Source organism: Callorhinus ursinus, unplaced genomic scaffold (genome assembly GCF_003265705.2).
Source record: "Callorhinus ursinus isolate GAN/ISIS: 27379988/994484 unplaced genomic scaffold, GSC_fseal_2.0 scaffold23, whole genome shotgun sequence".
Taxonomy (NCBI): domain Eukaryota; kingdom Metazoa; phylum Chordata; class Mammalia; order Carnivora; family Otariidae; genus Callorhinus; species Callorhinus ursinus.
In genome coordinates, this window is record NW_027397085.1 from 18848653 (window position 1) to 18864959 (window position 16307).

General features: G+C 39.9%; 1 long non-coding RNA gene and 1 pseudogene across 2 annotated transcripts in view; one reads left to right on the forward strand and one right to left on the reverse strand.

Annotated features, from left to right (window-relative positions):
- LOC141374898 (uncharacterized) overlaps positions 1-16307 on the forward strand; it is a 97341-nt gene that overhangs the window by 5607 nt on the left and 75427 nt on the right. The window lies entirely within an intron of this gene.
- On the reverse strand, positions 9313-10506 carry LOC112839438 (hsc70-interacting protein-like; annotated as a pseudogene).

A 16307-nucleotide genomic window follows, 5' to 3' on the forward strand; every position in this document is an offset into this window, starting at 1 on the left:
GGGCAGAGGGAGAGGGAGAAGCAGGCTTCCCTCCGAGCAGGGAGCCTGTTGCGGGGCTCTATCCCAGGACCCTGGGATCATGACCTGAGCCGAAGGCAGATGCTTAACGACTGAGCCACCCAGGTGCCTCTGTATGAGTTCTTTATATATTTTGGATATTAACCCCTTATTTGTTTTATCAGTTGCAAATATCTTCTCTCATTTAGTGGGTAGGGTGTATTTCATTTTGTTGATGGTTTCCTTCCGGTTTTGAAGGAGTGGCTTTATGCAGAAGGTATCTTGTCAGGTCCAGTTGTGCAACCCCACCCCCCAACCCCTCATTACTTGAGCCAGGTGCCCTAGTGGTCTCCCCTGTTTGGACTACAGGTACCCTCCTGTTGTAGCTGGGTTGCACTTGGTGTAGACTCACTGGTGTGCAGGGCTGTTCCCGGGGCAGCTTTCTGTGAAGCCTAGCCACGTCGGCTGTGGATGTGCCTGTCCGGCTGAGAGTCCAGGCCATAACTACTGTGAGCATGCTCATGTGCAGGGTTGGCCCCTCATGCAGTTGGCTGTGAAGTCCTGGAGCAACAGCGGTGGGCATGTGTGTGGATGGGATAGGCCTGTGTGGTTGGTGGTGAGGTCCGGCTGTGACTGTTGCAAGTCCTCTCTAGTGTTCGGCTCTTTCCCCTGGGATGGAGGTTGCTTGGCGGGGATGGGGTAATGGGGAGGCTGGGACTCTGGTACAGCCGTCTCCACGTCCAGGTGTGGCCAGGTGGGAACAGCTTTGGGGGGTGCCAGGCTGGGGCAGGCAAGTTGGGCTGGTGAGGTCTGCAGAGGAAGGCTGCAGCCAGATGATTGGTGCTAGCGCAGTAGGTAGAGTGTTAGAGATGGCTGCTGCCAGGCTGGGCCAGCTGGGGAGAAGCGAAATGAATAAAAAAGTGTCTGTTAACACTATACTCATTGGAGAATGTTCTAACAGATCGCTGCCCCTCTGGCACATGTCCTAAAATTGGTGAATGGATCTCCTTTCCGTGTAAGCCCAGTGCTTTTCCAACTGCAGCCTCTGCTCTGGAACTTGGAGCAAGTGACATTATGCACCTGCCCTTTAAGTGTCCTACGGCCTTCTGGGTCTTCCATACATAAGCACCACTGGTTTTCACAGCCGTTTGTAATGGGGGTCATTTTTACCATGCATGTTTCTTGACTGGGGATCCAGATGTGGGGCTTGGATCCCTTGTTCCTCTTTGAGGGCCTGTATGTTCGTGCTATCCCTCCTGCAGGAGATCACTGTGCAGAGGCTGTGGGCCCTGACTAGATCACTTCTCTGCCCCTCCCACCATCTTGATGTGGCTTTATATCTGTAGTTATATAAGATCTGTTCTGGTAGTCTTCAGTTTGTCTTCAGAGATAGTTGTTTTGTATGTAGTTGGTGATGTTGGTATGTCCATGGGAGGAAGTAAGCTCAGGATCTTCCTACTTTGCCATCTCGATCCCTCCTCCTGAATTCAATTTCTTTGAATAGTGCTATTGAAAATTTCTGTTTCATCTTCTTTCAAGTTTAGTAAGATATTTTTCATGGAATTTGTTCATTTAATCTGGCAAATTGGTTGGCATAAAGTTTTCATAAATACAGTCTTATTGTCCCTTTAACGTCTATATTATTTATAGTGAGGACCCCATTTTCATTTCTGATTTTGGTAGTTTGTGTTTCCTTTCTCATTGTAACTGGGAGTTTTCTGTTTTTTTTTTTTTTCAAAAAGATTTTGGCTTTATTAATTTTCTCTTCTGTTTGTCTTTTTTCTATTTTGTTAATTTCTGTTCTGTATTATTTTATACATTCTTTCTTTGGTTTTACTCTTTTTTGAGCTTCATAAGTAGAACCTTACATCACTGATTTTAGAACTTTCTTTTTTGTTTCATGTTTTTATTTAAATTCCAGTTAGTTAACATATATTGGGATATTAGTTTCAGGAGTAGAATTTAGCGATTCATCACTTACATAAAACATCCAGTGCTCATCATAACAAGTGCTCTCCTTAATAACCATCACCCATTTAGCCCATCCCCCTGCCCATCTCCCTTCTAGTGACCCTCAGTTTGTTCTCTATAAGTAAGGGTCTTGTTTTTTGTTTTTAAGATTTTATTTATTTATTTATTTATTTATTTATTTATTTATTTATTTAAGGGATAGAGAAAAAGAGAGAGTGCGGGGAAAGGAGCAGAGGGGGAGGGAGAGAGAGGGGGAAAATAAGCAGACAGTGCTGAGCACAGAGCCCAGTGTGGGGCTCGATCTCATGACCCTGAGATCATGACCTGAGCTGAAACCAAGAATCCAATGCTTAACTGATTGAGCCATGCCCCAAAAGTCTGTTTTATGGTTTACCTCTCTCTCTTTTTTCCTATGTTCATCTGTTCTGTTTCCACATATGGGTGAAATCATATGACATTTATCTTTCTCTGACTGACGTGTTTCGCTTAGCATAATACACTCTAGCTCCATCCACATCATTGCAAATGGCGAGATTTCATTCTTTTTTATGGCTGAGTAATATTCCTGTGTGTGTGTGTGTGTGTGTGTGTGTGTGTGTGTGTGTGTGTGTGTGTGTATACATACACCACAACTTCTTTATCCATTCATCTGTCAGTGGGCATTTGGGCTTTTTCCATAATTTGGCTCTTGTTGATAATGCTGCTATAAACATTGGGATACGTGTGTCCCTTAAAATCAGTATTTTTGTATCTTTTGGGTAAATATCTTGTAGTCCAATTGCTGGATTGTAGGGTAGTTCTCTTTTTAACTTTTTGATGAACCTCTCTACTGTTTTCCAGAGTGGCTGCACCAGTTTGCATTCCCATCAGTAGTGTGAGAGGGTTTCCCTTCCTCTGCATCCTCGCCAACATCTCTTGTTTCCTGACTTGTTAATTTTAGCCATTCTGACTGGTGTGAGGTGGTATCTTGTTGTAGTATTGATTTGTATTTCCCTTGTGATGAGTGATGTTGAGCATCTTTTCATGTGTCTGTTAGTTGTCTGTACGTCTTCTTTGGAGAAATGTCTGTTCATGTCTTCTGCCCAGTTCTTTACTGGATTATGTGTTTTACTGGATGTTGAGTTAAGTTCTTTATAGGTTTTGGATACTAACCCTTTTTTTTTTAAGGTTTTTTTTTTAGTTTCATTGATTGTTTCCTTCGCTGTGCAGAAGCTTTTTATCTTAATGAAGTCCCAGTAATTCATTTTTGCTTTTGTTTCCCTTGCCTCTGGAGACATAGCTAATAAGAAGTTGCTGTGGTCGAGGTCAAAGTGGTTGCTGCCTTTGTTCTCCTCTAGGATTTTGGTGGTTTCCTGTCTCACATTTAGCTTTTGAATCTATTTTGAATTTATTTTTGTGTATGGTATAATAAAGTCCAATTTCATTTTGCATGTGGCTGTCCAGTTTTCCCAATACCATTTGTTGACGAGACTTTTTCCTATTGGATATTCTTTCCTACTTTGTTGAAGGTCAGTTGACCATAGAGTTGTGGGTCCATTTCTGGTTTTTGTTCTGTTTTGTTGATCTATGTGTCTGTTTTTGTGCCAGTACCATACTGTCTTGATCACTACAGCTTTGTAATAGAGCTTGAAGCCCGGGATTGTGATGCCACCAGCTTTGCTTTTCTTTTTCAACATTGCTCTGGCTATTTGGGGTCTTTTTTAATTCTATACAAATTTTAGGATTGTTTGTTCTAGGTCTGTGAAAAATGTTGGTGGTATTTTGATAAGGATTGCCTAAAATGTGTGGATTGCTTTGGGTAGTATAGACATTTTAACAACATCTGTTCTTCCAATCAGTGGCATAGAATGTTTTTCCATTTCTTTGTGTCCTCTTCCATTTCTTTCATAAATGTTCTATAGTTTCAGAGTACAGATCACCTCTTTGGTTAGGTTTATTCCTAGGTATCTCACGGTTTTTGGTGTAATTGTAAATGGGATCGATTCCTTGATTTCTCTTCTGCTTCATTATTGGTGTATGGAAATGCAAGATTTCTATATGTTGATTTTGGTTTTGTTGTTTTGTTTTGTTTTTTTTGGTTTGTCAGTTTTTCTTTAATGATGAATACAGAAGTTCTTCACATTTAAACTTTAAGCGTGGCAAATAGTTTCTTCCTAAATTCATTGTCTCAAAATCCAGTTAGTTATTCTACCGTTTGGAGAGGGTGAGGGAAATATGATTAAAATTTCCCCATCCAAGTCTTACTGTGTTCTTTTTTTTAATTTAAATTCAGTTAATTAACATATAATGCATTATTAGTTTCAGAGGTAGAGGTCAGTGATAATACCCAGTGCTCATTATATCACTAACCCTCTTTAGTGTTCACCACCCTGTTACCCCATCCCTCCCACCGCCCTCCACTCCAGCAACCCTCAATTTGTTTCCTATGATTAAGAGTCTCTTATGGTTTGTCTCCCTCTATGATTTCATCTTGTTTTATTTTTTTCTCTCTTCCCCTATGATCCTCTGTTTTGTTTCTTAAGTTCCATATATGCGTGAGATCATATGATAATTGTCTTCCTCTGACTTGTTTTGCTTAGCGTAGTACCCTCTAGTTCCATCCATGCCATTGCAAATGGCAAGATTTCATTTTTTGATGGCTGAATTGTATTCCATTGTGTGTGTGTGTATGTGTGTGTGTGTGTGTATGTGTGTGTGTATGTGTATTACATCTTCTTTATCCATTCATTTGTCTATGGATATCTGGGCTCTTTCCATAGTTTGGCTATTGTGGACATTGCTGCTATAAATATTGGGGTGCATGTGCCCCTTCAGATCACTACATTTGTATCTTTGGGGTAAATACACAGTAGTGTAATTGCTGGGTCATAGGTAGCTCTATTTTCAACTTTTTGAGGAACCTTCATACTGTTTTCCAGAGTGGCTGCACCAGTTTGCATTCCCACCAATGATGTAGGAGGGTTCCCCTTTCTCCGCATCCTTGCCAACATCTGTCATTTCCTGAATTGTTAATTTTAGCCATGCTGACCAGTGTGAGGTCGTATCTCATTATGGTTTTGATTTGTATTTCCCTAATGCCTAGGGATGTTGAGCATTTTTCCATAGATCTCTTGGCCATTTATATGTCTCCGGAGAAATGTCTGTTCATGTCTTCTGCCCATTTCTTGATTGGATTATTTGTTCTTTGGGCGTTGAGTTTGATAAGTTCTTTATAGATTTTGGATACTAGCCCTTTATCTGATAAGACATTTGCAAATGCCTTCTCCCATTCTGTCAGTTGTCTTTTGGTTTTGTCAACTGTTTCCTTTGCAAATGCTTTTTATCTTGGTAAGTCCCAGTAGTTCATTTTTACCTTTGTTTCCTTTGCCTTTGGAGATGTGTCTAGGAAGAAGTTGCTGTGGTTGAGGCCTGTGTTCTCCTCTAGGATTTTGATGGATTCCTGTCTCACATTTAAGTCTTTCATCCATTTTGAGCCTATTTTTGTTTATGGTGTAAGGAAATGGTCCAGTTTCATTCTTCTGCATGTGGCTGTCCAATTTTCCCAACACCATTTGTTGAAGAGACTTTTTTCCATTGGATATTCTTTCCTAATTTGTTCAAGATCAGTTGACCATGAAGTTGAGGGTCCATTTCTGGGCTCTCTATTCTGTTCCATTGACCTGTGTGTCTGTTTTTGTGCCAGTACCATACTGTCTTGATGGTTACAGCTTTGTAATAGAGCTTGAAGCCCAGGATTGTGATGCCACCAGCTTTGCTTTTCTTTTTCAACATTGCTCTGGCCATTCGGGGTCTTTTTTGGTTCCATACAAATTTTAGGATTATTTGTTCCAGCTCTGTAAAAAAAGTTGATGGGTATTTTGATAGGGATTGTATTGAATGTGTAGATTGCTTTGGGTAGCATAGACATTTTCACAATATTTGTTCTTCCAGTCCATGAACATAGACTGTTTTTCCATTTCTTTGTGTCTTCCTCAATTTCTTTCATGTGTATTCTATAGTTTTCTGAGTACAGATCCTTTGCCTCTTTGGTTAGGTTTATTCCTAGGTATCTTATGGTTTTGGGTACAATTGTAAATGGGATCAATTCCTTAATTTCTCTTTCTTCTGTCTCATTTTTAGTGTATAGAAATGCAGCTGATTTCTTTGCATTGATTTTATATCCTGCCACTTTGCTGAATTCCTGTGTGAGTTCTAGCAATTTTGGGGTGGAGTCTTTTGGGTTTTCCACATAGAGTATCATGTCATCTGCAAAGAGTGAGAGTTTGACTTCTTTGCTGATTCTGATGCTTTTTATTTTTTTGTGTTGTCTGATTGGCTAGCTGAGGCTAGGACTTCCAGTACTGTATTGAACAACCATGATGATAGTGGACATCCCTGCCATGTTCCTGACCTTAGGGGGAGAAGCTGTCAGTTTTTCCCCATTGAGAATGATATTCACTGTGGGTTTTTTATAGATGGCTTTTATGATTTGAGGTGTGTACCCTCTGTCCCTACACTGTGAAGAGTCCTAATCAAGAAAGGATACAGTACTTTGTCCATTGCTTTTTCTGCATCTACTGAAAGGATTATATAGTTCTTGTCCTTTCTCTTATTAATGTAGTGTATCACATTGATTGATTTGCAGATGTTGAACCACACTTACAGCCCAGGAATAAGTCCTACTTGGTCCTGGTGAATAATTTTTTTAATGTACTGTTGGGTCCTATTAGCTAGTATATTGGTGAGAATTTTGGCATCCATGTTCATCAGGGATTATTGGTCTATAATTCTTCTTTTTGGTGGGGTCTTTGGTTTTGGGATCAAGGTAATGCTGGCCTTATAGAACGAGTTTGGAAGTTTTCCTTCCATTTCTATTTTTTGAAACAGCTTCAGAAGAATAGGTATTAATTCTTCTTTAAATGTTTGGTAGAGTTCCCCTGGGAAGCCAAATGGCCCTGGACACTTGTTTGTTCGGAGATTTTTGATTACTGCTTCAATTTCCTTGCTGGTTATAGGTCTGTTCAGGTTTTCTATTTCTTCCTGTTTCAGTTTTGATAGTTTATAAGTTTCCAGGAATACATCCATTTCTTCCAGAGTGCCCAATTTTTGGCATATAGTTTGCTCATATTATGTTCTTAAAATTGTTTGTATTTCTTCAGTGTTGGTTGTGACTTCTCTTTCATTCATGATTTTGTTTATTGGAGTCCTTTCTCTTTTCTTTCTGCTAAGTCTGGGTAGGGCTTTATTGATCTTATTAATTCTTTCAAAGAACCAGCTTCTAGTTTTGTTGATCTGTTCTACTGTTCTTTTGGTTTCTGTTTCATTGATTTTTGCTCTAATCTTTATTATTTCTCTTCTGCTGGGTTTAAGCTTTATTTTCTGTTCTTTCTCCAGCTCCTTTAGGTATAAGCTTAGTTTATGTATTTGAGACCTTTCTTGTTTCTTGAGAAAGGCTTGTATTGTTATATTCTTCTCTCTTAGGACCTCCTTTGGTACATCTCAAAGGTTTTGAACAGTTGTGTTTTCATTTTCATTTGTTTCCATGAATTTTTTAAATTCTTTTTTAATTTCCTGGTTGACCCATTCATTCTTTAGTAGGATGCTCTTTAGCCTCCATGTATTTGAGTTTTTTTTCCAAATTTCCCCTTGTGACTGAGTTCCAGTTTCAAAGCTTTGTGGTCTGAAAATTTGCAGGGAATGATTCCAATCTTTGGTACTGCTTGAGACCTGATTTGTGACCCAGTATGTGATCTATTCTGGAGAATGTTCCATGTGCACTTGAGAAGAATGTGTATTCTGTTACTTTAGGATGGAGTGCTCTGAATGTATCTGTGAAGTCCATCTGGTCCATTGTGTCATTCAAAGCCCTTGTTTCCTTGTTGATCTTCTGCTTAGATGATCTGTCCATTGCAGTGAGTAGGGTCTTAAAGTCCCTTACTAGTATTGCATTATTATCAATGTGTTTCTTTAATTTTGTTATTTATTGGTTTATATAATGGGCTGCTTCCATGGTAGGGCATAAATACTTAGAATTGTTAGATCTTCGTTTTGGATAGACCCTTTAATTATGATACAGTGTCCTTCCTCATCTCTTATTACAGTCTTTGGTTTAAAATCTAATTTGTCTGATATAAGGATTGCTACCCCAGCTTTCTTTTGATGTTCATTAGCATAGTAAATGGTTTTTCACCCCCCTCAGCGTATCTATGGGTCTTGCTCCTTTATCTAATCTGATACTTTGTCTTTTGATTGGGGCATTTAACCCATTTACATTCAGAGTAACTACTGAAAAATATGAATTTAGTGCCATTGTATTTCCTGGAAAGTCACTGTTTCTGTAAATTGTCTCTATTCCTTCCTGGTCTGTGTTACTTTTGGGCTCTCTTTTCTCTTAAAGGATCCCCTTTAATATTTCTTGCAGCGTTGGTTTAGTGATCACAAATTCTTTTAGTTTCTTTTTGTCCTGGAAGCTTTTTATCTCTCCTATTTTGAATGACATCCTTGCTGGATAAAGTATTCTTGGCTGCATATTTTTCTTATTTAGCACCCTGAATATATTATGCCAGTCCTTTCTGGCCTGCCAGGTCTCTGTGGATAGGTCTGCTGCCAGTCTAATGTTTCTACCATTGTAGGTTATGGACCTCTTGTTCCACACTGCTTTAAGGATTTTCTCTTTGTCTCTGAGACTCATAAGTTTTACTATTATATATTGGTTATTGACCTATTTTTATTGATTTTGAGGGGGGTTCTCTGTGCCTCCTGGACTTGGATGCCTCTTTCCTTCCCCAGGTTAGGGAAGTTCTCCTCTATAATTTGCTCCAATATACCTTCTGACCTTCTCTCTCTCTCCCCTTCCTCTTCTTCTGGGATCACAATTATTCTAATATTGTTTTGCTTTATGGTATCACTTATGTTTTGAATTCTCCCCTTGTGATTCAGTAGTTTATATTTTTTTAATCTATTTAAATGTTATATTTGCCTCCTACTAATAAACCTTTATTTCACTCAAACTGAGCAATAAATCTTCCACACTGAAGTATCTTCCTTGCCCAATTAATCCAAAGGAAAAAAACTGAAATAATTAGTAAAGAAAAATGTAGGGACTAACACACCCTTTTAATATGTTTTTAAATATTTTTAAGGTTTAAAAAGTGTTTAAAGTTTGTAATTCCTAGTAGGAAAACATCATCTGAATGAATACCCTAATGGCAAACCACTATAGAATGTTTCAGCTGCATGTGGGGTAGAGGGGTAGGGATTCTCTTCACAGCACCCCAGCTTTCTTCATGAGAAGGTCAGAGGTACACTGGTTTATATTATTGAGACATCCATTAGGTGATTGTTGCTTTTCCTTCAGCAAGGGCTTTATTTGTCAGAAGGGCATAATGCTTGACCTCCACATTTGGCTGATAATTTACTGATGAGATTCATAACCTTTGGATTGCTCTGATATTTTGACATATTCGCTGGGTTCTGGGTCACATCCGGGAAGGCCACCATAACTTCTGGATCCTGCATGACTGCGAGAACCTCTGGATCACTAAGAATTTCATTGAGGCCAGGCATTCCTGCCTTCCAGGCATCCCCTCTGCCATTCCAGGTATTCCTCCAGGAAAATTACCAGGCATTCCCCCAGGAAAGCCACCTGGGAAAGAGCCATACTGAGCTCCTGATTGTCATCTGGCTTCTCTCATGTTCTTCCTGAGCCTTCATAACCCTTTCTATTCTTTCTTTGATCTCTTGCTCTTCATGTTTTTGCTCATACTTTCTCTGATGTTCAGCAGTTTTCTGGGCCATCGGTTGAACTTCTTTCAGCATTGCACTAGCATCTTCATCGTAATCCAGTTTACAAACAAGGGCAAGATCATGTGCTGCTTCTTCCCAATGGTCCAGAAGTCTGTGTGCTTTCCCTCGCCACTTATAAGGCTGAGCTGAATCAGGATTTATTTCAATAGCTCTGTCACAGTCTCGAATGGCAGCATTTGGCTTCTATAATTTGGTGAAGACACTGGCTCTCTTGGCATACAAAATGGCCAAGCGAGGATTCAGTTTGATGGCATCTGTGAACAAGTCAGTGGCTTTCTGTAGTTCACCATCATTTAGGGCATCAATGGCACCCACTCTTTTATCATTTGCCTGATCCATCATTTCCTCGGTTATCTCTACATTTTCATCTCCCATTTCTTGAGGGGCATCAGTATCTGGTTCAATCACACCTTCATTGTCAATTTCTAGATCACTTTCCTCACTTGATGGTTCGTCTGTCTTTATGTTTTCCTCCGCCTTCTTACTCTCTGTTTTTTCTTCCTTCATATTGTCTTCTGATTTAGTTTTATGAGTGGCAGGTGGTATTTTACCCCCAATGCTCTCCACCCACTTCCACAGAGAGTGCATTTCCTTGGTGTGCAGAACACTTGGATCCTGCTTACACATTTTCACGAAGGCCTGAAGCTTGCTCACTTTGCGGGGGTCCATGGTCCAGAGGTGGTGGCAGGCAGCAGGTGGCAGGCGCGGCTGAGGTTGCGGCCCGATTCCAGGCCTGGGGACTAGCTCAGCGTGATCGTGTGGAAGGGGGCCGTTTATATTTCTTTTTCTCAGCTTCTTTATCCTCCATCATTTGGTCTTCTAGATCACTAATTCTTTCTTCTGCCTCATCCCAGCAGTTAGAGCCTCCATTTTTTATTGCATCTCATTAATAACCTTTGTGATTTCAACTTGATTAGATTTTAGTTCTTTTATTTCTCCAGAAAGGGATTCTCCAGTGTCTTCTATGCTTTTTTTCAAGCCCAGCTACTATCTTTATAATTGTTATTCTGAACTTTAGTTCTGACATCTTACTTCTATTCATACTGATTAGGTCCCTGACAGTCAGTACTGCCTCTTGTTCTCTTTTTTGAGGTGAGTTTTTCTGTCTTGTCATTCTTGCAGAAAGTGGTTGCTTTTCTATTTGTAGAGTTGCAGCAATTCTTTTCTTAGTTCTCTGGTTGAGTTCACAGGTGTTCAGAATGACTTGGTAGTTATCTAGCTAAATTCCTGGGACCAGACAAAACTAAGGTCTACTACTCCTCTGCCATCTTGGATTTTCCTTCTGTATGTTGATTTTGTGTCTGCAGCTTTACTGAATTTGTGTATCAGTGCTGGCAATTTTTTGGTAGAGTCTTCAAGGTATTCTTCATAGAATATCATGTTGTCGGCAAATAGTGAAGGTTTGACTTCTTCCTTGCCAATTTGGATGCCTTGTATTTCTTCTTCCTGTCTGATTGCTGAGGCTGGGACTTCCAGTACTGTGTTAAATAACAGTGGTGAGAGCGGACATCCCTGTCTTGTTCCTGACTGTAGAGAAAAAGCTGTCAGTTTTTCCCCATTGAGAATGATATTAGCTCTGGGTTTTTTATATATGACTTTTATGATGTTGAGATATGTTCCCTATATCCCTACTTTTTTGAGGGTTTTTATCAAGAATGGATGCTATACTTTGTCAAATGCTTTTTTTTTTTTTTTTTGCATCTATTGGAAGGATCATGTGGTTCTTACCCTTTTATTTATGTGGTGTATCATGTTGATTGATTTGTGAATATTGAACCACCCTTGCAGTCGAGGAATAAATCCCACTTGACTGTGGTGAATGATTCTTTTCATGTGCTGTTGGGATTCGATTTGCTAATATTTTGTTGAGAATTTTTATATCTATTTTCATCAGGGATATTGGTCTGTAATTCTCTTTTTTAGTGGGGTCTTTGGTTTTGGAATCAGGGTAATGCTGACCTTGTAGAAAGAGTTTGGAAGTTTCCCTTCCATTTCTATCTTTTGGAACATTTTGGAAGAATAGGTATTAACTCTTCTTTAAATGTCTGGTAGAATTCCCCTGGGAAGCCATCTGTTCCTGGAGTTTTGTTTGTTTGGAGACTTTTGTTTACTGATTCAATTTCTTTGCTCGCTATTGGTCTGTTCAAGTTTTCTGTTTCTTCCATTTTTAGTTTTGGTAGTTAATATGTTTCTAGGAATTTATGCATTTCTTCCAGATTGCCTAATTTGTTGGCATATAATTTTTCATAATACTCTCTTATAATTGTATTCCTGTGGTGTTGGTTGTTATCTCTCCCCTTTCATTTATGATTTTAACTATTTGGGACCTTTCTCTTTTCTTTTTGGTAAATCTGGCTAGGGGGTTATCAATTATATTGATTCTTTCAGAGAACCAGCTCCTGATTTCATTGATCTGTTCTGGTTTTTGTTTGTTTCTGTATCTTTTATGTATGCTCTAATCTTTATTATTTCCCTTCTTCTCCCGGCTTTAGGCTTCATTTGTTCTTTTTGTAAGGTTAGGTTGTGTATTTGAGATTTTTCTTGCTTCTTGAGGAAGGACTGTATTGCTATATACTTCCTCTTATGAGTGCTTTTGCTGCCTCCTAAAGGTTTTAGACTCTCCTGTTTTCATTACTATTTGTTTCCATCTATTTTTAAAGTTTATTCTTTAATTTCCTGGTTGACCCATTCATTCTTAAAGAACATAGGATGTTCTTTAACCTTTGTATTTGTGGTCTTTCCACATTTTTTCTTGTCATTGACTTCAAGTTTCATAGCATTGTGGTCAGAAAATGTGCACAGTATAATCTCAGTTTTTTTGTACTTGTTGAGGTCTGATTTGTGACCTAGTATGTAATATTCTGGAGAATGCCCCATGTGCACTTGAGAAGAATGTGTATTCTCCTGCTTTAGGATGAGATGTTTCGAATATGTCTGTTAAGTCCGTCTGGTCCAGTGTGTCATTCAATGCCATTGTTTCCTTGTTGATTTTCTGTTTAGATGATATATCCATTGCTGTAAATGGGGTGTTAAAGTCCCCTACTATTTTTTTTAAATTTAATTTTATTATATTGTGTTAATCACCATACATTATATCATTAGTTTGTGATGTAGTGTTCCATGATTCTTTGTTTGTGTATAACATCCAGTGCTCCATTCAATACGTGCCCTCCTTAATACCCATCACCGGGCTAGCCCATCCCCTCAGCCCCCTCCCCTCTAAAACCCTCAGTTTTTTTCTCAGAGTCCATAGTCTCTCATGGTTCGTCTCCCCCTCCGATCCCCGCCCTTCATTTTTCCCTTCCTACTTTTTTTTTTTTAACATATAATGTATTATTTGTATCAGAGGTACAGATCTGTGATTCAACAGTCTTGCACAATTCACAGTGCTCACCATAGCACATACCCTCCCCAATGTCTATCACCCAGCCACCCCATCCCTCCCACCCCCCACCACCACTCCAGCAACCCTCAGTTTGTTCCCTGAGATTAAGAATTCCTCATATCAGTGAGATCATATGATACTTGTCTTTCTCTGATTGTAAAGTCCTCTACTATTATTGTATTATTATCAATGAGTTCCTCTGTTTGTTATTAACTCTTTTATGTATTTGGGTCCTCCCAAGTTGGGCACCTAAATATTTACAATAGTTAGATCTTCTTGTTGGATAGGACAGATCCCTTTATTATGATACAGTGCCCTTCTTCATCTCTTGTTACAGTCTTTGGTTTAATGTCTAGTTTGTCTGACATAAGTATGGCTACTCTGGCTTTCTTTTGGTGTCCGTTAGGTTGATAAATGCTTCTCCATTTATCCCCTCACTTTCAATCTGCAGGTGTCTTTAGGTCTAAAATTAGTCTCCTGTAGGCATCATATGGATGGGTCTTGTTTTTTATCCATTTACATGTAGAATGGTTCTTGATAGGTATGAATTTAGTGTATTACTTGTTAAGTAGTTGTTTCTGAAGATTTTCTCTGTTCCTTTCTAGTCTTTTTTGCTTTAGTCTTTCTTTCCCACTGAGTCCCCTTTAATATTGCTTCTTTTTAAATTTTTATTTATTTTTGGAGGGGGAAGGGTAGAGGCAGAGGGAGAAGCAGGTTCCCTTCTGAGCAGGGAGCCTGATACGGGACTCGATCCCAGGACCCTGGGATCATGACTGAGCCGAAGGCAGATGCTTAACCTACTGAGCCACCCAGGTGCCCCCCTTTAATATTTCTTGTAGAGCTGGTTTAGTTTTGTTTGCCTGGGAAACTCTTTCTCTCCTTCTATTCTGAATGACAGACTTGCTGGATAGAGTATTCTTGGCTGCATATTTTTCTCATTCAGTATATTGAATATATCCTGCCACTCTCTTCTGGCTTGCCAAGTTTCTGTGGAGAGATCTGCTGCTAACTTTATTTGTCTTTCTTTGTAAGTTAGGGATTTGTTTTACCTTGCTGCTTTTAGGATTTTTTTCCTTATCTCTGTATTTTGCAAATTTTACTACTATATGTCTTGGTATTGGCCTGCTTTTGTTGATTTTGATGGTAGTTCTCTGTGCTTCCTGGATATGGATATGTGTTTCCTTCCCCAGGTTAGGGAAGTTTTCAGCTATAATTTCTTCAGGTAAACCTTCTGCCCCTTTTCCCCTCTTTTCTTCTTCTGGGACTCTTATGATATGAATGTTATTATACTTTATGGAGTTGCTGATTTCCTTAAGTCTACATTTGTGATCCAGTATTTTTCTTTCCCTCTTCTTTTCATATTCATTATTTTCAGTAATTTTGTCTTCTATATCACTTATTCATTCTTCTCCTTCCATTCTTGTGGTCATTACATTCAGTTGGTTTTGCATTTTACTCTTAGCATTTTTTTTTTTTATTTTGGCCTGACTAGTTTTTAGGTCTTTTATTTCTGTGGTAAGGGACTCCCTAGTGTCTTCTGTGCTTCTCTCAAGTCCAGCTAGTGTCTTTATGATTGTTGTTTTAAATTCTGGATCATGCATGTTATTTATATCTGTTTCAGTTAGATCCCTGGCCATGACCTTTTCTTTCTTTGGGATGAATTCCTCCATCTTGTCATTTTTGTATAGGTCTTTGTCTTCTTCTCTGTGTTAGGAAAGCCTGTTATGTTTCCTGCTCCTGAGAGTAATGGTTTTAGTAAGAAAAGGTCATAAACTGTCCAGGGACTGGCGATTCAGAAAATGTTTCTGGTATATGCTGTGTGTACTCTGCTGCTGTGTTTTGGCTGCTATTTTCCTCCAGTCAGTCCTCTGCAGAGTTTCTCCTTGCCTGCAGTGGGGAGTGTTTGCACTTTGGCCAGAGTGTGGTCAGTTTTAACTAGGCATGCTCTGGGCTGCTTGTTAAAAGAGACCTGATGCTATTTCCATTAGAGCTGAAGCTTTGCAGCACTCTGTGGTCAGCAGACTTGGTGCATGTGGGGGGATTTGGCTGGTCTTCTGGGTGAGGGGCCTGCTGCTCTGGTTCTCATGTACACTTGCCCTAGTAAAGAAGCACATGCAGAGTGCGGGAGGCGGGCCTTACTGTAAGCAGCCTGTGCCTCCACTGTGGATGCTGTGCTGCTTACTGATGTTAGTTTATACTGAGAGGCTGGGGAGGGAAATGATGCCACCCCTCTCCCTTGTCTCTGAAGAGGGGAGTTTATGCCCACCACTGTCCAGGAAGCCCTCACAGAAGAGTGAACAGTCTCCCCTCATGTGTCCCAGGCCTCCCTCAGATCCCTGCCTTCACCCTGTCTGTGTCTGTCTGGGCTGTCTTCCTGTCCTGCAGCACAGTGCACCTGTGTTCTAACTCAGGGAGGCCGGCTGAGTTTTGAAACTCCCAACTATAGAGGGACCTGGTATGTGGCAAACCTGCACTTGTGCTCTGGGGGAGGGTCTCACTCTTCTGGGGCTGGTGCAGGTTTGTCCCAGAAGGGCAGTCGCACCAAAGCGCAGGAGCTTGGAGTTTGGAGTAAAGTGCAGCAAAAAGCCAGTGTCCAGGTTAGCCACCCAGGTTAGCAGGTGTCTCTGCACCTATGCTGAGTCAGGGGAAGGTAATGGCGTCTGTGGGCTCTTTTGTCCTTGGTGAGGCAGTGCCACCTCGTCCAGATGTGCTCCAAGAAGGGGAACCGTCTCTTCCAGTGTATTCGCTCGCTCTCTCATGCCTCTCTCGGTGATCACCACTGCTTCTCCTTTGCAACACCCACAATCCTTTTCTCCTCCAGATCTCGTCTCTGCACCTTCCACATTGTGGCCTCTTCTCTCTGCCTGGTTGTATAGTTTGCTCTTTCAGTCCTCAGATCGATTTCTTGGGTTTTCTGAATGATCCAGTAGTTATCTAGCCATGTTTGAGTGATGAGGCAAGCCTAGGATTTCTTTTTTCAAAATTGATATTGTTGCAGCCAAAACAGTGGAATTAACTGTACATAGTAAACTATTATATATATATATACACACATATATGCACACACATACGTATATATGTACATATGTGTATATATATATACACAAACACACATTTTAAGTTATAGGGAATAAAGTTTATTTTGGCAGATAGTGTTAAACAAAATTAA